The following is a 17,817-nucleotide window of genomic DNA, read 5'->3' as shown; positions in this document are numbered from 1 at the left end:
CCCAAATGGTTGGTCATTGATTGCCTGCATTCCTATACTGAGATTATGCCTAAATGTTTCCCATTATAACTTGGAGAAGGAGTGCTTGAAGAGTCTTTTCTTGGACTTGGACATCCACCAAAAGAAGGTCTCTAACACCAAGGCATAGGTTGTATGCTTCCCTTTTTAGCCTATTAATATATACATCTGATGTTCGCTTTCTATAATTATGTAAATATTTATGCTTTTAACTTAATACTCCTTGATCTATTAAGTAGTTTATGTTTCATGTATGCCATATGTGCTCTTGGACCTTGTAATTCTCTTCGATCTTTCTTTCAAGTACTTGGATGCGAAGAACAAGTAAAGAGCGGGCCTAGAAGCAAAGGAATCAAATTCATCTCCAAACGATTGAGTGATTACAATCAGAGTGAGGTAGGTCACTCTCTCTTTGAATTTGTTAAACATAAGCTAGGAAAGTGTATGTTAGTTTATTCAATTTGTTACTAGACCTACTCATTGGTCGAGAGAGATCTTCTTTATCCACAGAGGGGATTTTCCTTCACAACACAATGGAGAGCAAAGCCTTCTTTCCATATACTAATTCGCAAGGGGTGATACCAGTAGTTGTCTTACAAGTTGAATGGTAGGCCCAAGTGGCCTCCACTATTTTGTCTACCCAATCCTTTATGCTGCTTCTCACAACATTGGTGAGGATGCCTTCTAGTGCCCTATTGGTTACCTATCCTTGTCCATTGGCCTGAGGATTATAGGTAGTAGATTTTATGTGCTTGATATGATGTTTACTTAACAAATTCTCGATCAGATGTGATGTGAATTGAGCTCCCTGATTGATGACTAGCTATCTTGGGTACCCAAATTTGTAGAACACGTTCTCCGTTAGGAACTCAACCACTTTCTCCTTTGTTGCTACCTTGAAAGCCTTTGTCTCAACCCATTTTGTCCAATAATCAGTGCATACAATTATGTACTTTTTTGCCCTGAGGGTGGATCAATTAGACGAATGAAATCCATGCCCCACTTGTCAAATGACTCTAAAGCGACTTGATGTTGTAAGGGAATTTCATCCTTGGTAGTGGATTTTCCCATCCTTTGGCACTGATCACATCGACTGGTGTATCTTCTTGCATCTTGGTGGAAAGTGACCTCCACAAGGCCCATCATGATAGGCAAGAGGATGTCAAAGACCTCCTCTTCCTTGACACATCTCCTCAATATTTTATCTGGTCCTAACTTGGAGAGATTTCCCCCAACCCAAGTGAAAGGGGCACTCTTCCTTACAATTATGCTCTTCTCCCTGGATGACAGATTTGGAGGAAACTTTGCAGCAACTAGGTAGTTAGCTATGTCAACGAACCATGGAGAGAGAAATGAAATAGAAAATAAGTTTTCATCTAGTAGATGATCATCAAAATCCCTTCCTCGCCTGCAAGCAAAGCATGTCTAGACAAAAAAAATTGCAACTACATTTTCTTTACATGGATTATCAGTGATGGTCAGATCAAACTGTTGTAATAGAAGAAACCATCTAATAATTATAACATTCACATTGGGATTTTTCATTAAGTACTTGATAACTTCATGGTCATTATGCACAAAGGTTTGATATCTAGTGATGTAGTGTTTGAACTTATTCAGAGAGTGGACAACAACTAGGAGTTCCTTCTCAGTTACAGTGTAATTCAATTCAGCCTTAGATAGATTTTTGCTAATGAAATAAATGGCATAAGGAAAATTGTCATCTATATGGCCTAGGGATGCTCCTAGAACTTTGTTAGATGCATCAGCATGGATGTGGAAAGGAAGAGACCAGTTTGGGCCTCTAAGTATGGGTGCAGTAGTCAATTTCTCTTTCAAGATCTCTAGGGCCTTCTGGAAACTATCTAACCAACAAAATTCAGAGTCCTTGGCCAACAATCCAAACAATGGTGAGGCCACTTTGCTAAAGTCTTTGATAATCCTCCTATAATATCCAACCAGGCCCAAGAAGCTCCTAACATCCCTCTCCTTTTGAGGAGTAGGGACCCTTTTTATGATGGTAATTTTGTTTAGGTCCACTTGTATTCCCTCCTGACATATTGAATGGCCCAGGACTGTCCTTGCATTCATCAAGAACTTACACTTCTCATGACTAAGCGAGAGGTTCATTTCAATGCACTTCTTTAGTCCTTTCCCAAGGTTAGAGAGAGCCTCCAGGAAGTCACACCCACAGGGAGTGAAATCATCCATGTAGATCTCTATAGAGTCATGGACTAGCTCATCAAAGATGCTAATAACTACCCTTTGGAAAGTGGCATGAGCATTACATAATCCAAAAGGAAGGACCCTATAAGCAAAGGTACCCCAAGGACAAGTGAATGTATTTTTATCCTAGTCCTCTAGGCTAATCTGGATCCGATTGTAACCACTGAACCCATCCAGGAAAGAGAAGAACTTCTTCCCTGCAAGACCATCCAAGACTTGATCAATCAAAGGTAAAGGGAAATGGTCCTTTTTAGTGGATTTGTTCAGTTCTCTACAATCCACACAGATCCTCCCTTTTCCATTTTTCTTTGGGACCAAAACTAGAGGGGAGACCCACTCACTATCTGAGATGGGCTAAATGAACCATGAATCCAACAACTTCTGCAATTCTTCCTTTACTATGTCTTTAAGGGCTGGGTTCATCCTCCTCTGACGTTGGTACACTGGTTTAAATCCTTCCTTGATGTAGATGTGATGAGTACACACTAAAGGATGAACTCCCTTCATTTCTCTATATCTCCAGGAAAATGCATCATAGTGCTATATGAACATGTCACACAAATTCTCTTCTTGATTGGCTGAGAGAGAGGGGTTGATCTTCAAGGTTTTAGATGGACCAAATTCTACCATTTTGACATGTGCAGGACTTGGGTCCACTAGGCATAACTCAGTCCAAGGATTACCCTCAGATTCCTTCACAAGCTCATCAAGAGGCATGGTGTTGGGGGGCTGGTTCTAGAGGATTTGGTCAATGAGGTCATCTTCATCAGGTTTCCCCCCTCCTATAACAACATCTAGGGTATAAATTGGATGGGATGTGGTATGATACACTTCATATTCCTCCTCCTCTTCCAACCATAGGGGTAAGTCATGCTCGAGGGATGGTTGAGTAGGAGGGTACAATACTAACTACTTGGACAAATGTCCATTCTTAATGGTCATGTTCCCAACTCTACAACTTATGTAAGCATCAGTAGTGGCTAGCCATGGTATTCCAAGGATGAGAGGATAGCCATTGAATTTGGTTTTGGGCTGGAGAACTAGGAAGTCAGCAAGATACTCCCAAGAATCAATAGAGACCATTACATCCTCAACAACTCCCTCAGGAGCCACTATGGACCTATCTGCAAGTTGCAACACTATTGTGGTCTTTCTCAAAGATCCTTGGAGGTTTAGCGTGAGAATGGTTTCCTTAGTCATCATGTTGATGGCAGCCCAAGATCAATCAAGGTGTGGGTGAAAATGATGCCATCAATGTGCACATCTACCACAAGACTTCCAAGGTCTAGATACTTTGGGAAAATCACTCTCCCTGGCATTAGATCAGACAATTAACCAATGAAATTGATGGTAGGGGTGTCTTTATTTCTCCTCCCAGGATGTTTGAAGCATTTATCTTTTATAAGCTTGTTGTAGATGGGAACATCCTTGATAGCTTGGAGGAGTGGGATTTTAACACATAAATTTTTCAATTCTCCCAGAAGTTCAGTCTTTTCTAGGGTGTGCTGGTTAGAATGGATTAATCTTTCAGGAAAAGGAGGTGGATTGGATTTAGGAACACTCTCTTCCTTTTCCTCTTCAAGCTCCTCAGGTGGAGATGGAGATTGGTTATTTGGGAGAACTCTTCTAGACCTGAGGTTGATTTCTTGAATCTCCACAACATATGCAGGGTAAGATGTCTCTCCACTATAGACCTATTGTGCCTTCTTTTTGTTCGGGTTTGAATTTGGTTGAGCAGGCATCTAGGGTTGCTAGGTGGAGTAGGATGAATGAACCATGGTTGATATGGAGGTGGAGGCAATAAAGTAGGTGGTTGGTTGAATTGAGGCCTCTAACCTTGTGATGGGGTATTCCACTGAGGATGTATAGAAGCATATGAATAAAATGGTTGATTGGTAGGTTGGGATGGATATTGAGGTGCATAAGGCCAAGGAGAAGGTGTGGACCATGAAGGATGAGTAGGAGAATACCAAGGGGGCAAGGGGAGATTCTGGTTGGGATGGTAATTGGAATAAGACGCACCTTGCATGCCCTGCTGGTATGGATGAGGTCCTTGAGGTCTCCTTTGAATGATGTAACGGAGTTGTTCAGCCCCACCTTCAACCCCTTGGTAGACAACTTTCAATCCAGGAAAGGAATGGCACTTATTTGTGGAATGTTTTTCCTCATAGACCGAGCAGATCTCTATAAAAATTAATGGACATTCATTTCTGGGGTGCCTTCTAGTGCATTTAGGGAAAAATATAGCTAAGGCTCTCTCTGCTTCCTCTTTCTTCCTCTTGAACTGCATGGTGTCCATTTTCAGAGCAAAGGTGTGAAAATTTTCACTTTTGAATTCCTCCAACACATTTCCAAATTCATTCTTGATAGATGTGTTGGAGGAAGAGGAACTTGCAAGGGATTGACTAGACCTACCCTTCTTCCTAGCATCCCTAGAATGATTTTTTAATATTGTCTTGATGTTTTCATAGGATAGATGACAAATTTCCCCTCCACACAACATGTTTAGGGTTTCCAATATGTCCTCCTTGATTCCTCTAAGAAGGACTAACTTGAGTGATTCAGGATCAAGGATGCATCTGGCCCTTTTACAGCTGAGCTAGAACCTTTCCTCATAGTCTTCCAGAGATTCATCTAGTCCAAGAGTCATTCTAAAGATTTCCTCTTTAGTGTCCTTGGACCTACAATAGTCCTTGTACTTGTTGTTAAAGAATTGTTGCATTTGAGCCCAGGTAGAGATGTTATCCCAGGTAGACCCATGAACCAATGCAAGGTTGCATCCTTAAGGGTGGATGGGAACAACTTCAACTTCTAGTCATCATAGGTATAATCATAAGTTCTACACACAACAAAAAACTCAAACAAAAAGGTATCAGGGTCCTCTAAGGTTAAGCCATGGAAGTGAGGAGGGGTAGAAGGGCTTATATTTTTCATCCTAGCATTTCCATTAGTTTCTCTGATGGGAAAAACACCCTCATTTCTGTTTTCAACCATGGTGTGGGTATGTGGAATGGTTTCTTCTTCTTCCCCAATAGGCTCTTCAAAGATCTCAGATTGTTCACCTAAGGGGTCCTCTAACTCCCCTGCAATCAGAGAGGGAAGTTGATAGACACCAAAGAAGAGTGAAGGTTGATTGTTTGATGGTGTGGTGGTATTTGGAAAGAATTTCCATAAAGTGTCTCTAGTCCTACGAGGCATGAAAGAGATTTTTTATTTTTATGTGTTTTTCAAAATCAACTGCAAAACAGAAAGAAAAGAAGGAATTGCATCTACCTAGAAACCTCCCTGGCAATGACGCTGAAAAATGATGAGCCTTATTATTGAAACAAGATTGTTGCAACTCCCAAGGCTACCAACTTTACTTTATCAACCTAGGGTTTTGTAAAAACTTAGAGGTGACAGTGTTGTATACACAGTAGATGCATCATTCTACTCATGCCACTCTCAACTGAGTCACTTGATCATTAGGGATCTAGACCATTCCTCTACTAAACTAAAAGGAGTCTAACTACTAAAAGCAAAATGTGAAGTCTAGTCTTAGTGCAAAGAAAGTAAATTATTTTACACTCAAAAGATGAAAGTTGTCAACTTGTAAATTCTATGAAAGGATACAATCGTATCCTAGGTTGTAGAAAGGAAACTATGATATCTTTCACTCAATCATCTAGCTATCAGGGTTGCTTGAAAACATCAGATTACTCTATCAATTCATAACTCAAAAGTGCATGCATTGTCTACCTAATTCACACTTGCAAAGTGGAGAAATTCTAATTGCTAAGTTTGGACAAAAGAGGACTAATGCTATTGAATTTTGCAGGAAGGGAAAATGAGTGAAATGACTAGTCTAGGTGGCATTTATGGTCATGGATTCCAAGCTCAGGGGTGAAGCTACTCCTAAACTAGGCTAGGCTAGCATTGCCGGTCATAACAGGGTCAAAAGAGACTGCTACAGGTGAGCTACAAGATGTTGCTACAGGATGTGACCCTGTACTGCTACAGGATGTTCTGAAATGCTACAAGAAGTTGGCTGAGAGGGTTTAGATGGTAAAAATGGCGATATGAAGTGTTGGAAGGGTGTATGACAACTGTGGAAAGTGTGGGGAAGGTTATCTTCACCCTTGGGCAAGCTCAGTACTTCAAGAAGGCCAGGTTTGGCTAAGATGGCTTGCTCACAGTGACATGAAAACAAAGGTTTAGAACATGGGTTGGCACGCACCAACAGAAGGTGGAGAAGACCTAAATGGAGTTGGTGGAAAGGGTCCTTGCCTGTAGATCAATAATCCTAACATAAAACTTGCACTCATTACTTTTCATTTGCAAATTGTTTTATGTCAATATGGAAAAGATGAAATGAATTTGGAAACACTAATCTAAATACTGCTGAGAACTCGATTGATAAACTGAATTATCTTCTAAGCTACAAAAAGTAGGAGAAGCAAAATGACAAGTGTAAATATTTCCAAGAAATCATAAACAACTATCTTACTAATGCTAAAACTTGATCTATGCAATCGACAAGAAATCAAACTCTGTTTTTGGCCTATGAGAGTGGGGTCCTTTAATCATGATCCCAGGAGGGAGATGAGATAGGGGTTACTGTCACAAGAATTTTGATGTATTTTACTCTATTGCACTACGACAACTAATTTATTCTCGAAGTTAATGGAAGCATGAATAAACCAACAACTTAATCAATCTTTTAAGCTACAAGAGACATGAATAAATTGTAGCAACTAATCAACATTCTAGACTAAGAATATATATACAAGAGAGGAACTTTTGTTGCTAGGGTTGGGCCCTAACCCAAGAGCTTCAACCCTCTAAGTCAACTCAATGCTAGATCAAAACAGAACTTCTCATTATCATTCAAAAAGTGGCAAATACATCATAACAATAACAATCAAATGTGCTTCATCTTAATGGCCTCTTGGCTACAATAAAATTTTGAATCCTAATGAGTCCCTTAGCTGGTTTATTTATACAAAAATGGAGCTACCAACAACTCCCTAGAAAATAGGGATATTTGCCTCCCTAACTCAAGAATAGGTGAATCTAACTCTTCCTTGACTTGCACTGGCTCGACTGCCAATGAACTCGGCCTACTTGGCTACCAATGACACCGAATTGATGAGATAGAGTTGAGTATCTTCGACTGATTTGAGGAATTAAAGAGGTGGGCAATCTCCTAGAATATCTCTTGCTTGTCTACTCTAAGTTCCTGCACTCAAATCATCTCAAAAGTGCTCCAATTCTTGCATTTAACACACATTAGACCACATGCCATAGTAACACATCTTTACTTCTCACACTAAGCATAATATAACAAAATTTATAGATAAATGTGAGAAAAAAATAATTTAATTAGCTGGAAGATGGCATTATGACCCATCTAATATACCTATTAATGAGCCTCATCAATACTCATGTTTTTGTAAACAATATAATATTGTTTTGTCAGTAATGTCATTGGTTTCCAATTGTTTACTATGCTATTTCAATTCTCGCATTTTGATTCCCTCGGTCAAGTCCTCAAGGAAATTAGAGAATCACAATAAATTTTGTTGTATTTCCAAACCTTCGTGCAATCCAGTGTAGTCCATTTTGTAAAAAAAAATTATGCTTAGTCAAAAAAATTACGGGTATGAAGGATTCCCAATGTAATACATTTTTCTATCAATAAAAAAGAATCGAATTTAAAAAAAAAAAACACCAAAACATGTAAAGCCTATTTTTTTTATAAAAAGTACAAGTGGCCTTGAAAACGATGGATGATTAAAACTTGTCATGTTGATTGAAAAGATACCACAAATTTACAATTAAACAGAAGTGACTATGTAGGAGTATGATGAAAGCGAAACCTAATAGGTACAAAAGAATGTCTTTCAAGTTATATTCAAATCTGATTGTAGGTGTCCTTGAAATGCATAAACAATTGAAAGAAAACAAAATCCAATAAATTGGAATGTTTACGATTTTATAGAAGCTTCCTGGAATCCATATAATTCGTATTCACATCTATATATGGTTATGTATTCAAATACATATAAAAAAATCATTCAAATTTTTAAACTTATTTTACGAAGTTTATTAAAGTTTTGAAAAATAAATAAATATTAAATTAAATATTTTGAAAAAAAAAATTAGATGTAAATCATTTTTTTCCTAATTGGTTGATGACTACTTTTATGTAGTTTTAAATTTAATTTTCAAATATAAAAGTTATATTAAATAATAAAATAAAAATAAATAAATAAAATAAAAAAAATATAAATATAAATATAAAATTATATTCACTAATTGTCATAATAATTGAGGCTTTATTACAATAACATAGGTCAATACCATGCCTTATCAATACTACATGCCCAAAAACCATATATCATTTCAAAATCAAAATATTTTATGAAAAATTATTTTAATTTAATTGTATAACATTTTTTAAATTAAAACTTACTACTTACAATAAAACAAAATTCTTAACCATGGATATTTACCCCATTTTACTATGGATATTATTAACTTGTAAATAGACTTTCTTAAAATACCATGGGCCAATACAATAGTTTATCAATATCAAACCATAATGCATTTCAAAATCAAAATATTTTATTTTATAACTTTTTTTTATATTAATTTTAAATATTATATTAATTTAAAATTATAGTAAAATATGTTATATATATACATATATATATATATATATAGATATATATATTCATTTATTTTTTTCACAAGAGGTAGGTATCAAGCCACAACTCTGTATATTATACTTGTTATAATAAAATTAGAATGTGTAGTAATAAAATAAATTTTTATAAAAAAACAAAGTTATTTTGATATCTATATATATCAAATTTAAAAAAAAAAAAAAAAATTTATAATTAAAATATAATGAAATGATTAAAATTTTAAAAGTGAAAATGTTTAGTTTAAATTAATTTTATAATTTTAAGTTTATGAATATATTAGAATTATAAAAGTCATATAATGTGTAAATTAGGAGTTATAAGGCGACACTTATAATTTATAAAGGTTAAGTTGCAAATTTGAAATTGTTGGAAGAATAATTTTTTATTAATGTCAAAGGACGGCTCGGTGAATGTCATAGGCTTATAAAGGACGTTAAGCTCTTTCCAACGAGTATTTGCATGCCTCTTTATTCCTCTCCATTGAGGAGAAATTATTTTTTCAAGACAAAAATATTTGTTTTTGACCTTTGTCAAGTCGACCTACTTAAGAACAGGTCTTCCCCCTTTCCAACAAACATGTCGGTTTAGTGTGGTATTGAATTCATAAAAATAAAGGTCATTCTCTTCCCCAATTTGGTCAGAACAACTTGGTGCGGACAAGACAAGGAGAACACAGCGTCGGAGGAAGAAGAAGAAGGTTCATAGTTCATGAACCTTAAGGCTAATTGCAGGAGAAATTATTGGGGCTTGGTTTTCATTCTTGGGTAAAGGTTACTAGTTGCCTTTTATATTGAACATGGAACATATCTAGACCTTCTTTGAAGGACATGCATCAACCCAAATATTAGCTTAAAAAAGTAGCAGAGCAAGACCTCATTCGACGTGTGATGAGACCCTAATTCTGCCTGAAAGAAGGGCAAAATTTAGCCTTAAATTAAGAGACTTTGCTTGTGGAAAGTATACAACTTCGATATGTAGTGAAGAAAATTTCAACATTCTGTAGTAGGTCTGCAACTCAACTCTGAGGCCCCTGTAACTCAACCCCCCTTTTGTTGTAATACTTTGTCCCTATAACTTAGGTATTTCTGAGGTCTAATACTGGGCCCCTTGAAGACATATTTTTGGTCTAGGTTTGAACCATATTTTTGAAGAAATTTGAAGATATATCTTGTAAACATCCTTAAGCAAACTTGGAGAGCTTCTTGAAGACATTCATGTGCAGATTTGGAGACATTTTTTAAGTAGACTCGAAGACTCCGTTTGAAACAAAATTTGGATCAAAATATTGCAGATTCCTTTGAATAATTTAGAGAAGACTATTGAATAATTTGGAGTAGATCTTTTGAAGTATTTATTAAGACCTTTAGAGAAGACCATTGGAGAAATTTTGAAGACTTTTGGAGCACCCTTTTGAAGCATCCTTGAACATATTTGAAGACATTCTTGAGCAAGTTTTTTGAAGCAACTTTGGAGAAGTTTTTGGAAAATTATTTTGGATGACATCTTGAAGTAGTTAATGGTTGGATATTGATTTTATAATAGAGGATTGGAGTCCTCATACAAGTTTGGAGCCTTGTGAAAGACTAGGTTGGAGCCTAGATTTATAATTGAGGATTAGAGTCCTCATTCAAGGTTGGAGCCTTGAAGGAGTTAGAAATTTTTTTGTATAGGTTGGACCCTTATTTTTTATTAAAGAGGATTGAAGTCCTCACTATCTTCTTCAATAAAATTATCTTTTTTCTGGTTTAATTTGTGATAAAAATCTTAACTGTCATAAAATAACAATTGTAAGAAATATTGATTCAACCCCACCCCCCCCCAGTATTTCCAACCATTGGTATCAGATCCAGCTTCTTCAAGATCATCCTAACAGCTGGAAGAAGGATTTTTCAATCATAATGGACAGTAAAGATGCTAAGTTCACCCAATTTGATGGAACAAATTTTTCCTTTTGGAAGGTCATAATGAAGTACTACTTAATGTCTCTTGGAGTTGAGGTTTGGTGATTTGTCACAGATGGATACAAAATCCCATCTCCTATACCAACCAACCTAGATGGAAAGAAATCATATGTGGAAAATGCCAAGGCTTTGAATTTTATAGCGAGTGGTTTGTCAAATTCAGAATTCACCAAAGTTATGGATATTGAAATAGCTAAAGATATGTGGGACAAGACAATGAAGATTTGAAGGAGATGTCAAGGTCAAAAAAGAAAATCTTCAAACCTTTATAACGTAGTTTAAAATTTGCAAGATGAATGATAAAGAATATATTGCTACTTACTTTCTCCGAGTAGATGAGGTAGTCAATTCTCTCAAAGGTCTAGGTGAAAAACTCAATGAAAAGATGATTGTCCAAAAGGTCTTGAGATCCCTTCTAGACCATTTTGATGTCAAGGTATGTGCCATAAAATAACTAAAAGACTTGGATTCTTTATAAATGGATGGGCTTCATGGAATTCTCACAACATATGAGATGAGGTCATGAAATTCAACACATAAGGAAGATGCATTCAAGGCATCCAAGACATGAAGAAAGGGAAATAATTGTGATTGCAACAACAATGACTTTAATAATGAAATGACACAATTTGTCAGGAATTTGAATAAAGGATCCAAACTCAAAGGTAAGTTACCTCTCATTTGATTTAGATGTGGTAATATAGCACATTATGCAACAAAGTGTCCTTTTAAAGATGACAATGATAATGCAGATGAACCTAAGAGAATAATCTTCAAGAGGAAAGGCTCAGACAAAAAGAATTTATTCTCCAAATAAGGCAATGATGACTCTGAAGAAGAAGAAGAATATGATGGAAGCAATGAAGTTTGTTCATGACATTCACAAATAAAACACATAATCCAAAAGAAGAAGAAAGTCTAGAAGAAGTAGAATGAAATGTGGAGGAACTATTGATTATTTCCATAGAATAAAATGAGAGACTTAGAAAGAATGATGAAAATTTGTCTCAAGAAATTATTTCTCTCAAAATTAAGAAGGAAGAAGCTAAAAGAATAAAAGAAGTTTTTAGCAATAAGCTAAAGGAAAAGGAAGAAATATGAAAAAAAAAAATGGAAGATGAAGTTGTCTCTCTAAAAGGAGAGCTGGAGAAAGCCAAGAAGAATTTGAAGATTTCCCATACCTTGGATGTCATTCTCAGCTATCAAAGGCCACTACATGACAAATCTAGACTTGGATATATAAGAAGATCTTCCAATTCAAAGGAAGAAACCAATGTTCATCATGAAGAGAAGCCTAGAAGTTTTGTTGATGTCCTTAAAGGGTCTTATCATTCTAACCTTGTATGAAACAAATTTCATCCAAGAAATGGAAGCAGTCCCTCCTTGAAAGGAATATCCCATCAAGGCAAGATTATTTTAATAGATATCAAACTATTTTCCTTGGTCACTATCTTTTGCAAAACTTTTGGTCATCAGGAAAAACATTGCAAGGCTTATGAGGCTAATCATCAAAATAATATGTTCGATCCAAAGAGGCAAGACCAAATTAGAACTTATAATTACTTTGCTCCTGTTTCAAAGTATATCCTAGAATGCTACAAATGTAATAATATAGGCCACAAAACACAAAATTTCCCACTAAAGCTAAGATAGAAAGTTTGGAGAAAGAAGACTGAAGGATCTACCTCTGAAAAATGTGGTCTAGCTTTGTGTGCTCAGAAAAAAGGAAAATTAATGGTTTGTTGATAATGGATGTTCTAGGCACATGATAGGTGACCAAAAAAAGTTCATCTCATTAAGAACAAAAAAGGATGGAAATGTGACCTTTAGAGATCATGGATCTACTAAAATTGTTTGGAAAGGCACAATGAGTCTCATCATTGGAAAAGGGAAATCACAAAAGTATCTATATTTTGAAGGGCTCAAGGACAATATTCTGAGTGTCAGTCAAATATGAGGTTAGGGACATGATCTCATCTTTCATTCAAAGGATTGTGAGATAAGGAGATCATCTTCAAGAAAAATGGTAGGAAGTGTAAGAACAAGAGATAATGTATGCATTCTTAGTGAAATTCAAGAAGAAAGATGTTACATGAGTCAAGAAAATGAAAGTTGGTCATGGCACAATTGTTTGGAACACCTAATCATTGATAACTTGGTGAATATTATCAAAAATCAAGAAATAAGAGATATCCTTGGAATATCAAATCTAATAAATGTTATTTGTGCACCATGTCAACACAGAAAGCAACCCAGGACTAGATTTAAATTAAAGGAATGTTCAACATCAAAGCCTCTGGAAACCATTCATGTCGATCAACGTGATCCAACCAAAAATCGAACTCTACAAGGAGAAATGTACTTTATTTTATTTATAGATGATTATACTAGAATGATGTGGGTATTTCATAAGATATAAGTCAGAAGCACTAGATTGTTTTAATACTTTAAAAGAAACGACTGAAAATGAAAGTGAGTTGAAGATCAAATGCTTAAAATTGGATATAGTTGGGGAATTTACCTCAGGAGAATTAAATGAATTATATGAAAAATATGGAATCAAAAGTGAATTTTTTGTTGTTATGATTCCACAACAAAATGGAATGGTAGAAAGAAATAATTGATTTGTGTCTAGTCAATTTAATGTCTTAAATTGCTCTACGTAAATTATCAATCCGGGTATTGTAAACTGATGAAGTGTGGTGCACCATATGTGCTTAGTTAACCCTTTTTCTCACTACGTTGTTTTATATTTTATGTTGTTTTGGGGTTTTGTTTTTTTGTTGGTCTCCTAAAGTATTCTAATGCAATGGAAATCCTAGTTTAAAGTTTTAAGAATGCTTTTAAAGATCAAGTGTGGATGTATAGTTGAAGACAAGGTTTATGTTTCTTATGATAATTTCCAAACTTAGCACTTCAAAGATCTCAAAACATGTTATCTATAAAATCAAAACTTGAACAAAAGTGTAAACATGCAGCTACATAAATCAAGCTAAAGATGAAGTACTGAAAATGAGGTTACTGTCTCTGTTGCCTATCTAATTACAGAAATAAAATCTAAACTACTGCACTCAAAACCAAAAATAAAGAAGCTGGAAACTAGTCACTGATTTCATCCATAATTCCGATATTTCGTCAATTAACTTCTAAAACGGGGTTAAGCTAAAGACACCGGAAATAACGTCATATGGCATGAAAGAATGACATTTAAACTATCTATTTGCAGACTAATGAAAGCAAAATCAAATTACTTCACTTATAATCCGATAGCTCGCCAATTAACTTCTCGGGTTAAGCCATGGCACCGGAGATAACGTCAAATAACATGAAGAACTGATATCTAAATTATCTACTTGCAGATTAATGGAACCAAAATCAAATTACTTCACTTATAATCTGATAGCTCGCCAATTAAATTCTTGGGTTAAGCCATGGCACCGGAGATAACGTCAAATAACATGAAGAACTTGATATCTAAACTAGCTAATAGCAGCAAACAAATCTCACTGAAATCAAAGCATAACAACTGAAATTTAAAAGCTAAAGTTCAGCAGAGAAGCAAATCTCAGATCACTACTTGATGCAAATATCATATTAAAAAGATCGAGCAAAAACTAATAAGCAAATACAAGAACATGTAAAGAAAAAAACTAATCTACAATCAACCAGTTGAACACACTTGCATGAATGGAAAATCTAAACTATCAAACTTGAAAGCAATAAAATGACATACTTGAATGAAATCAAAACAAAATTACAAAATAAAATCTACACTACCTTACATTCTAATATGCTCCATGACATCTACTTCACATCTCCTTCCATGTTGAGAACATCAAAGCCTTATTCAAATTCTCCAAAATTACAAAATACAACAAAGCTCTCCAAAGCTTTCCAAAGCCATCAAGGAAGAACTACAAACTCCAAGCTAAAAAACTAAAAAGCCAAGGTAACAAATAAAGGAGAGAGATCTCCTATTTATACAAAATATGAGAAGCCATCTCATTAATGAGAGCCCATGAATCTCTCCCTCTACCTCTAGAGTCCTAATCAAAATAGGAACTGATAAGACACATGTCTTCTTAGAGTTTCAATACAATTAGGAGATGTGACACATATCCTCATGATCCCATGGTTCTCTCCACTCAAATTCGAATTTGGCCTTAGGGTGCCACATAAAGGTCTTCTAGAAGCCTCATTTTGACCTACACATGTCAACAATCTCAACCCACTTGTTAGGTATAAGCATATGCACATTATTTTCTAATTTTTAACCACAAATTCACTTAAAAAGGCTAAGAATTAATAAAGTTTGGAAAAACATAAATGTGGCCCGATGATAATGAAAGTGGCATGAATGTAGTGACATAGTAGTGAAATGGAAGTGAAATGGAGGTGATATAATCGACATAATAGTGAAAGTGTAATGGAAATGAATGACATTTTCAAGACCGAACAATTTGTACAAGGGACTGCAAGAAAAATGTTGTTGGAATCTGATTTACTGGCATAATTTTAGAGGGAGGTAATTCAGGCAGCAATATATATCATGAATAGAGCTCAACTCTAGATAAATAGCAATTAAACTCCATATTAACTATGGAAAGGAAGGCCTACCTCTATGAAACACTACATAATATTTGGAAGCAAATGTTTTATGAATATCAATGATGATTCACTAGGAAAATTTGATTCACGTGTTAATGAAGGAATTTTCCTTTGATACTCATTAAGAAGTAAGGCCTAAAAATGCTACAACAATTAATTGAGGAAGATAGTTGAAAGCATTAATGTAAATATATATTAGGATATCCTTGAAAAAGAATTTTTTCAAACCAATGAAGGAGACCCTATCCTTGCAAATCCAAAGGAAGATGTTGCAAAATAAGAGAAGGAGTCAAAAAATAAAAAGGAGAAACCATCTGAAACACGATCAAATTTAAAGTTTGTACAAAAACATCATCCAGAAGACAAAATTGTTAGAGATATGGATGGAGGAATACAAACTCGAAGAAATATGAAAAACACATAAAAAAGAAGTGATATCATATTACTATCCCTAGTTGAACCAAAGGATTTCACCCAAGAAGGTAAGGATCCACATTGGATAATGGTAATAGAAGAAGAGATGATCAAATTGAAAAGAATGGAACACGGGAACTAGTGCCTCATCCAAAGGATAAGAATGTCATAGGAACCAAGTGGATGTATAAGAACAAAATGAATGAAGATGGATAATTCATCATAAATAATGCAAGATTGGTGTGCAAGGGATACACTCCAATTGAAGGAATTGACTTTAAAGATACTTTCACTCCTATTGTCAAATTAGAGGCTATAAGGATGTTTCTAGAATTTTATTGTTCTAAAGGATTCAAATTCTATAAGATGGATGTGTATTCAGTCTTTATAAATGGAGATATGAAAGAAGAAGTATACATGGAACTACCAGAAGGGTTTGACTTGTCAAAAAATAAAGACTTTTTTTGCAAATTGAAGAAGACATTGTATGGATTAAAACAACTCTAGTGGCTTGGTATGCTAGATTGGATTAGTATCTTCAACAACTGGGATTCAAAATAGGAGTTGTAGGAAGAAATATTTACATGAATATGGAAAAAGGCAGTTTGTTGATTACACTAGTATAAGTGGATGATTTGATTTTTGGCAGCAACAATGACGAGATAAGTCACAATTTTTCCCAAGAAATGTCAAAAGAATTTGAAATTTCAATGATTGGAGAGTTGTAATATTTTATTGAAATTTAATTAACTCAAACCGATGTTGGAATTTTCATAACAAAAACTAAGTATATCAAGGAGATGCTTAAGTGATTTGGGATGGAAGATTGTGTTGTTGTAAGCACACTTATGATTATAAGTTGCAAGTTGAGTAAGGATGATGAATCTCCTATAGTAGATGCAACTCTTTATAGATCAATGATTGGAGGGATTCTATATTTGACAGCTTCACAACTATACATCATGCAAGTAGAGTGGGAATGGCGGCAATATTCCATGGAATCCCCTAAGGAATCACACATGCAAGCAGTGAAAAGAATAATCAAATATCTAAAGGGGACCCCTGATTTTGGACTATGGTATCCTAAGAGAAAAAAATCTTACCTTGAAAACATTTACTGATGCAGATTGGGTAGGAAGCATGGATGAAAAAAAGAGAACCAATGGAAATTCATTCTTCTTAGAAGATTTTCTTATATATTGGCTAAGGAAGAAATAATCAATTGTATCTCTCTCCACAGTTGAAGCCGAGTATATAACAGCAACATATTGTTATACACAAATCCTACAGATATTGAAGGAAGCATTGAAGGATGTAAAAATATAAATAAATAAACCTATCACCATCTACTATGAAAATACCAGTTCCATTAGTCTCTCAAAAAATCCAGTCATGCATTCAAAGAAAAAACACATTCCAATCAAATATCAATTTCTTTGAGAACAAGTTGCAGAGCAAAACATCAAAATGGAGTATGTCAACACTAAAGAACATATTGTAGACATCTTCACAAACCCCCTACCTCAAGAAGAATTTGAATATATTCATTAAAAGATGGGTTCATCTCTTTTGCATCCCATTAGAGCATACCTTTGCTATTGATGTCAATGGGGGAGCAACATCATGATAGGGGGAGTAGTATTTGAGGATATTATTATCATCAATAACAAAGTGGGTTATTGTTGGGAGAATAATTTATTATTGATGTCAAAGGATGTCTTGGTGAATTCCATAGGATTATAGAGGACATTAATCCCTTTCCAATGAGTATTTGCATGCCTCTTAATTCCTCTCCATTGAGGAGAAAATATTTTTTTCAAGACAAAGATATTTTTTTTTACCTTTGTCAAGTTATTCTACTTAAGAACATGTCGGCCCCCTTCCCAAAAAAACATGTCAGT

The sequence above is a fragment of the Pinus tabuliformis genome, chromosome 3_1 (assembly GCF_031772625.1).
Source record: "Pinus tabuliformis cultivar Carrire ecotype Pingquan chromosome 3_1, CPIR1, whole genome shotgun sequence".
Lineage (NCBI taxonomy): Eukaryota > Viridiplantae > Streptophyta > Pinopsida > Pinales > Pinaceae > Pinus > Pinus tabuliformis.
This window is presented reverse-complemented; position numbering follows the sequence as displayed.